Raw genomic sequence first — 8,159 nt, 5'->3', positions numbered from 1 at the left:
TATTTTAGTCCAATTTCTGGAATTTCACCTGAGAGCCAGGGAATCCTGCCCCTTATTTGGTGTAATTTGGCCGCTCTCAGGCAGAATGGATGTATTTTAGTCCATTTCTGGGATTTCACCTGAGAGCCAGGGAATCCTGCACCTTATTTGGTGAAATTTGGCCACTCTCAGGCAGAGTGGATGTATTTTAGTCCAATTTCTGGGATTTCACCTGAGAGCCAGGGAATCCTGCCCCTTATTTGGTGTAATTTGGCCACTCTCAGGCAGAGTGGATGTATTTTTGTCCCATTTCTGGGATTTCACCTGAGAGCCAGGGAATCCTGCACCTTATTTGGTGTAATTTGGCCGCTCTCAGGCAGAGTGGATGTATTTTAGTCCCATTTCTGGGATGTGACCTGTGAGCCAGGGAATACTGCACCTTATTTGGTGTAATTTGGCTGCTCTCAGGCAGAGTGGATGTATTTTAGTCCCATTTCTGGGATTTCACCTGAGAGCCAGGGAATCCTTCACCATATTTGGGGTAATTTGGCCACTCTCAGGCAGAGTGGAGGTATTTTAGTCCATTTCTGGGATTTCACCTGAGAGCCAGGGAATCCTGCACCTTATTTGGTGTAGTTTGGCCGCTCTCAGGCAGAGTGGATGTATTTTAGTCCCATTTCTGGGATGTCACCTGAGATCCAGGGAATCCTGCACCTTATTTGGTGTAATTTGGCCGCTCTCAGGCAGAGTGGATGTATTTTAGTCCCATTTCTGGGATTTCACCTGAGAGCCAGGGAATCCTGCTCCTTATTTGATGTAATTTGGCCGCTGTCAGGCAGAGTGGATGTATTTTAGTCCCATTTCTGGGACTTCAGCCTGAGAGCCAGGGAATCCTGCCCCTTATTTGGTGTAATTTGGCCGCTCTCAGGCAGAGTGGATGTATTTTATTCCCATTTCTGGGATTTCACCTGAGAGCCAGGGAATCCTGCACCTTATTTGGTGTAATTTGGCCGCTCTCAGGCAGAGTGGATGTATTTTAGTCCCATTTCTAGGATTTCACCTGAAAGCCAGGGAATCCTGCCCCTTATTTGGTGTAATTTGGCCGCTCTCAGGCATAGTGATGGTATTTTAGTCCCATTTCTGGGATTTCACCTGAGAGCCAGGGAATCCTGCCCCTTATTTGGTGTAATTTGGCCTCTCTCAGGAACAGTAGATGTATTTTAGTCCCATTTCTGGGATTTCACCTGAGAGCCAGGGAATCCTGCACCTTATTTGGTGTAATTTGGCTGCTCTCAGGCAGAGTGGATGTATTTTTATCCATTTCTGGGATGTCACCTGAGAGCCTGGGATTCCTGCCCCTTATTTGGTGTAATTTGGCCGCTCTCAGGCAGAGTGGATGTATTTTAGTCCGATTTCTGGGATTTCACCTGAGAGCCAGGGAATCCTTCCCCTTATTTGGTGTAATTTGGCCGCTCTTCGGCAGAGTGGATGTATTTTGGTCCCATTTCTGGGACTTCAGCCTTAGAGCCAGGGAATCCTTCCCCTTATTTGGTGTAATTTGGCCGCTCTCAGGCAGAGTGGATGTATTTTAGTCCCATTTCTGGGATTTCACCCGAGAGCCAGGGAATCCTGCCCCTTATTTGGTGTAATTTTGCCTCTCTCAGGCAGAGTGGATGTATTTTAGTCCCATTTCTGGGATTTTACCTGAGAGCCAGGGAATCCTGCCCCTTATTTGGTGTAATTTGGCTGCTCTCAGGCAGAGTGGATGTATTTTAGTCCCATTTCTGGGATGTCACCTGAGAGCCAGGGAATCCTGCCCCTTATTTGGTGTCATTTGGCCGCTCTCAGGCAGAGTGGATGTATTTTGGTCCCAGTTCTGGGATGTCACCTGAGAGCCAGGGAATCCTGCACCTTATTTGGTGTAATTTGGCCGCTCTCAGGCAGAGTGGATGTATTTTTGTCCCATTTCTGGGATGTCACCTGTGAGCCAGGCAATCCTGCCCCTTATTTGGTGTAATTTGGCCACTCTCAGGCAGAGTGGATGTATTTTAGTCCATTTCTGGGATGTCACCTGAGAGCCAGGGAATACTGCACCTTATTTGGTATAATTTGGCCGCTCTCAGGCAGAGTGGATGTATTTTAGTCCCATTTCTGGGATTTCACCTGAGAGCCTGGGAATCCTGCCCCTTATTTGGTGTAATTTGGCCACTCTCAGGCAGAGTGGATGTATTTTAGTCCATTTCTGGGATGTCACCTGAGAGCCAGGGAATCCTGCACCTTATTTGGTATAATTTGGCAGCTCTCAGGCAGAGTGGATGTATTTTTGTCCCATTTCTGGGATGTCACCTGTGAGCCAGGGAATCCTGCCCCTTATTTGGTGTAATTTGGCCGCTCTCAGGCAGAGTGGATGTATTTTTGTCCCATTTCTGGGATTTCACCTGAGAGCCAGGGAATCCTGCACCTTATTTGGTGTAATTTGGCCACTCTCAGGCAGAGTGGATGTATTTTTGTCCCATTTCTGGGATGTCACCTGTGAGCCAGGGAATCCTGCCCCTTATTTGGTGTAATTTGGCCGCTCTCAGGCAGAGTGGATGTATTTTTGTCCCCTTTCTGGGATGTCACCTGAGAGCCAGGGAATCCTGCCCGTTATTTGGTGTAATTTGGCCGCTCTCAGGCAGAGTGGATGTATTTTAGTCCCATTTCTGGGATTTCACCTGATAGCCAGGGAATCCTGCCCCTTATTTGGTGTAATTTGGCCGGTCTCAGGCAGAGTGGATCTATTTTAGTCCCATTTCTGGGATTTCACCTGAGAGCCAGAGAATCCTGCACCTTATTTGGTGTAATTTGGTCGCTGTCAGGCAGAGTGGATGTATTTTAGACCATTTCTGGGATTTCACCTGAGAGCCAGGGAATCCTGCACCTTATTTGGTGTAATTTGGCGCCTCTCAGGCAGAGTGGATGTATTTTAGTCCATTTCTGGGATATCACCTGAGAGCCAGGGAATCCTGTCCCTTATTTAGCATAATTTGGCCGCTCTCAGGCAGAGTGGATGTATTTTAGTCCCATTTCTGGGATTTCACCTGAGAGCCAGGGAATCCTGCCCCTTATTTGGTGTAATTTGGCCACTCTCAGGCAGAGTGGATGTATTTTAGTCCAATTTCTGGGATTTCACCTTAGAGCCAGGGAATCCTGCACCTTATTTGGTGTAATTTGGCCGCTCTCAGGAAGAGTGGATGTATTTTAGTCCCATTTGTGGGATTTCACCTGAGAGCCAGGGAATCCTGCCCCTTATTTGGTGTAATTTGGCTGCTCTCAGGCAGAGTGGATGTATTTTAGTCCCATTTGTGGGATTTCACCTGAGAGCCTGGGAATCCTGCCCCTTATTTGTTGTATTTTGGCCGCTCTCAGGCAGAGTGGATGTATTTTAGTCCAATTTCTGGAATTTCACCTGAGAGCCAGGGAATCCTGCCCCTTATTTGGTGTAATTTGGCCGCTCTCAGGCAGAATGGATGTATTTTAGTCCATTTCTGGGATTTCACCTGAGAGCCAGGGAATCCTGCACCTTATTTGGTGAAATTTGGCCACTCTCAGGCAGAGTGGATGTATTTTAGTCCAATTTCTGGGATTTCACCTGAGAGCCAGGGAATCCTGCCCCTTATTTGGTGTAATTTGGCCACTCTCAGGCAGAGTGGATGTATTTTTGTCCCATTTCTGGGATTTCACCTGAGAGCCAGGGAATCCTGCACCTTATTTGGTGTAATTTGGCCGCTCTCAGGCAGAGTGGATGTATTTTAGTCCCATTTCTGGGATGTGACCTGTGAGCCAGGGAATACTGCACCTTATTTGGTGTAATTTGGCTGCTCTCAGGCAGAGTGGATGTATTTTAGTCCCATTTCTGGGATTTCACCTGAGAGCCAGGGAATCCTTCACCATATTTGGGGTAATTTGGCCACTCTCAGGCAGAGTGGAGGTATTTTAGTCCATTTCTGGGATTTCACCTGAGAGCCAGGGAATCCTGCACCTTATTTGGTGTAGTTTGGCCGCTCTCAGGCAGAGTGGATGTATTTTAGTCCCATTTCTGGGATGTCACCTGAGATCCAGGGAATCCTGCACCTTATTTGGTGTAATTTGGCCGCTCTCAGGCAGAGTGGATGTATTTTAGTCCCATTTCTGGGATTTCACCTGAGAGCCAGGGAATCCTGCTCCTTATTTGATGTAATTTGGCCGCTGTCAGGCAGAGTGGATGTATTTTAGTCCCATTTCTGGGACTTCAGCCTGAGAGCCAGGGAATCCTGCCCCTTATTTGGTGTAATTTGGCCGCTCTCAGGCAGAGTGGATGTATTTTATTCCCATTTCTGGGATTTCACCTGAGAGCCAGGGAATCCTGCACCTTATTTGGTGTAATTTGGCCGCTCTCAGGCAGAGTGGATGTATTTTAGTCCCATTTCTAGGATTTCACCTGAGAGCCAGGGAATCCTGCCCCTTATTTGGTGTAATTTGGCCGCTCTCAGGCATAGTGATGGTATTTTAGTCCCATTTCTGGGATTTCACCTGAGAGCCAGGGAATCCTGCCCCTTATTTGGTGTAATTTGGCCTCTCTCAGGAACAGTAGATGTATTTTAGTCCCATTTCTGGGATTTCACCTGAGAGCCAGGGAATCCTGCACCTTATTTGGTGTAATTTGGCTGCTCTCAGGCAGAGTGGATGTATTTTTATCCATTTCTGGGATGTCACCTGAGAGCCTGGGATTCCTGCCCCTTATTTGGTGTAATTTGGCCGCTCTCAGGCAGAGTGGATGTATTTTAGTCCGATTTCTGGGATTTCACCTGAGAGCCAGGGAATCCTTCCCCTTATTTGGTGTAATTTGGCCGCTCTTCGGCAGAGTGGATGTATTTTGGTCCCATTTCTGGGACTTCAGCCTTAGAGCCAGGGAATCCTTCCCCTTATTTGGTGTAATTTGGCCGCTCTCAGGCAGAGTGGATGTATTTTAGTCCCATTTCTGGGATTTCACCTGAGAGCCAGGGAATCCTGCCCCTTATTTGGTGTAATTTTGCCTCTCTCAGGCAGAGTGGATGTATTTTAGTCCCATTTCTGGGATTTTACCTGAGAGCCAGGGAATCCTGCACCTTATTTGGTGTAATTTGGCAGCTGTCAGGCAGAGTGGATGTATTTTAGTCCAATTTCTGGGATTTCACCTTAGAGCCAGGGAATCCTGCCCCTTATTTGGTGTAATTTGGCTGCTCTCAGGCAGAGTGGATGTATTTTAGTCCCATTTGTGGGATTTCACCTGAGAGCCAGGGAATCCTGCCCCTTATTTGGTGTAATTTGGCTGCTCTCACGCAGAGTGGATGTATTTTAGTCCCATTTGTGGGATTTCACCTGAGAGCCAGGGAATCCTGCCCCTTATTTGGTGTAATTTGGCCGCTCTCAGGCAGAGTGAATGTATTTTAGTCCAATTTCTGGGATTTCACCTGAGAGCCAGGGAATCCTTCCCCTTATTTGGTGTAATTTGGCCGCTCTTTGGCAGAGTGGATGTATTTTGGTCCCATTTCTGGGACTTCAGCCTTAGAGCCAGGGAATCCTGCACCTTATTTGGTGTAATTTGGCCGCTCTCAGGCAGAGTGGATGTATTTTAGTCCATTTCTGGGATTTCACCTGATAGCCAGGGAATCCTTCCCCTTATTTGGTGTAATTTGGCCTCTCTCAGGAACAGTAGATGTATTTTAGTCCCTTTTCTGGGATTTCACCTGAAAGCCAGGGAATCCTGCCCCTTATTTGGTGTAATTTGGCCACTCTCAGGCAGAGTTGATGTATTTTTGTCCCATTTCTGGGATTTCACCTGAGAGCCAGGGAATCCTGCCCCTTATTTGTTGTAATTTGGCCGCTCTCAGGCAGAGTGGATGTATTTTAGTCCCATTTCTGGGATGTCACCTGAGAGCCAGGGAATCCTGCCCCTTATTTGGTTTAATTTGGCCTCTCTCAGGCAGAGTGGATGTATTTTAGTCCCATTTCTGGGATTTCACCTGAGAGCCAGGGAATCCTGCCCCTTATTTGTTGTAATTTGGCCACTCTCAGGCAGAGTGGATGTATTTTAGTCCCATTTCTGGGATTTCACCTGAGAGCCAGGGAATCCTGCCCCTTATTTGGTGTAATTTTGCCGCTCTCAGGCAGAGTGGATGTATTTTAGTCCCATTTCTGGGATTTCACCTGAGAGCCAGGGAATCCTGCCCCTTATTTGGTGTAATTTTGCCGCTCTCAGGCAGAGTGGATGTATTTTAGTCCCATTTCTGGGATTTCACCTGAGAGCCAGGGAATCCTGCACCTTATTTGGTGTAATTTGGCAGCTGTCAGGCAGAGTGGATGTATTTTAGTGCAAATTCTGGGATTTCACCTTAGAGCCAGGGAATCCTGCCCCTAATTTGGTGTAATTTTCTGCTCTCAGGCAGAGTGGATGTATTTTCGTCCCATTTGTGGGATTTCACCTGAGAGCCAGGGAATCCAGCCCCTTATTTGGTGTAATTTGGCCACTCTCAGGCAGAGTGGATGTATTTTAGTCCAATTTCTGGGATTTCACCTTAGAGCCAGGGAATCCTGCACCTTATTTGGTGTAATTTGGCCGCTCTCAGGAAGAGTGGATGTATTTTAGTCCCATTTGTGGGATTTCACCTGAGAGCCAGGGAATCCTGCCCCTTATTTGGTGTAATTTGGCTGCTCTCAGGCAGAGTGGATGTATTTTAGTCCCATTTGTGGGATTTCACCTGAGAGCCAGGGAATCCTGCCCCTTATTTGGTGTAATTTGGACGCTCTCAGGCAGAGTGGATGTATTTTAGTCCAATTTCTGGGATTTCACCTGAGAGCCAGGGAATCCTGCCCCTTATTTGGTGTAATTTGGCCGCTCTCAGGCAGAATGGATGTATTTTAGTCCATTTCTGGGATTTCACCTGAGAGCCAGGGAATCCTGCCCCTTATTTGGTGTAATTTGGCCACTCTCAGGCAGAGTGGATGTATTTTAGTCCAATTTCTGGGATTTCACCTGAGAGCCAGGGAATCCTGCCCCTTATTTGGTGTAATTTGGCAGCTCTCAGGCAGAGTGGATGTATTTTTGTCCCATTTCTGGGATGTCACCTGTGAGCCAGGGAATACTGCACCTTATTTGGTGTAATTTGGCCGCTCTCAGGCAGAGTGGATGTATTTTAGTCCAATTTCTGGGATTTCACCTGAGAGCCAGGGAATCCTGCCCCTTATTTGGTGTAATTTGGCCGCTCTCAGGCAGAGTGGATGTATTTTAGTCCAATTTCTGGGATTTCACCTGAGAGCCAGGGAATCCTGCCCCTTATTTGGTGTAATTTGGCCTCTCTCAGGCACAGTAGATGTATTTTAGTCCCATTTCTGGGATGTCACCTGAGAGCCAGGGAATCCTGCACCTTATTTGGTGTAATTTGGCCGCTCTCAGGCAGAGTGGATGTATTTTAGTCCCATTTCTGGGATGTCACCTGAGAGCCAGGGAATCCTGCCCCTTATTTGGTGTAATTTGGCAGCTCTCAGGCAGAGTGGATGTATTTTAGTCCCATTTCTGGGATGTCACCTGAGATCCAGGGAATCCTGCCCCTTATTTGGTGTAATTTGGCCTCTCTCAGGAAGAGTGGATGTATTTTAGTCCCATTTCTGGGACTTCAGCCTGAGAGCCAGGGAATCCTGCCCCTTATTTGGCGTAATTTAGCCGCTCTCAGGCAGAGTGGATGTATTTTAGTCCAATTTCTGGGATTTCACCTGAGAGCCAGGGAATCCTGCTCCTTATTTGATGTAATTTGTCAGCTCTCAGGCAGAGTGGATGTATTTTAGTCCCATTTCTGGGATTTCACCTGAGAGCCAGGGAATCCTGCCCCTTTTTTGGTGTAATTTGGCCTCTCTCAGGCAGAGTGGATGTATTTTCGTCCCATTTCGGGGATGTCACCTGAGAGCCAGGGAATCCTGCCCCTTATTTGTTGTAATTTGGCCGCTCTCAGGCAGAGTGGATGTATTTTAGTCCCATTTCTGGGATGTCACCTGAGAGCCAGGGAATCCTGCCCCTTATTTGGTGTAATTTGGCCTCTCTCAGGCAGAGTGGATGTATTTTAGTCCCATTTCTGGAATTTCACATGAGAGCCAGGGAATCCTGCCCCTTATGTGTTGTAATTTGG

The sequence above is a fragment of the Phyllobates terribilis genome, unplaced genomic scaffold (assembly GCF_046119375.1).
Source record: "Phyllobates terribilis strain yellow unplaced genomic scaffold, ASM4611937v1 Scaffold_351__1_contigs__length_1975267, whole genome shotgun sequence".
Lineage (NCBI taxonomy): Eukaryota > Metazoa > Chordata > Amphibia > Anura > Dendrobatidae > Phyllobates > Phyllobates terribilis.
This window is presented reverse-complemented; position numbering follows the sequence as displayed.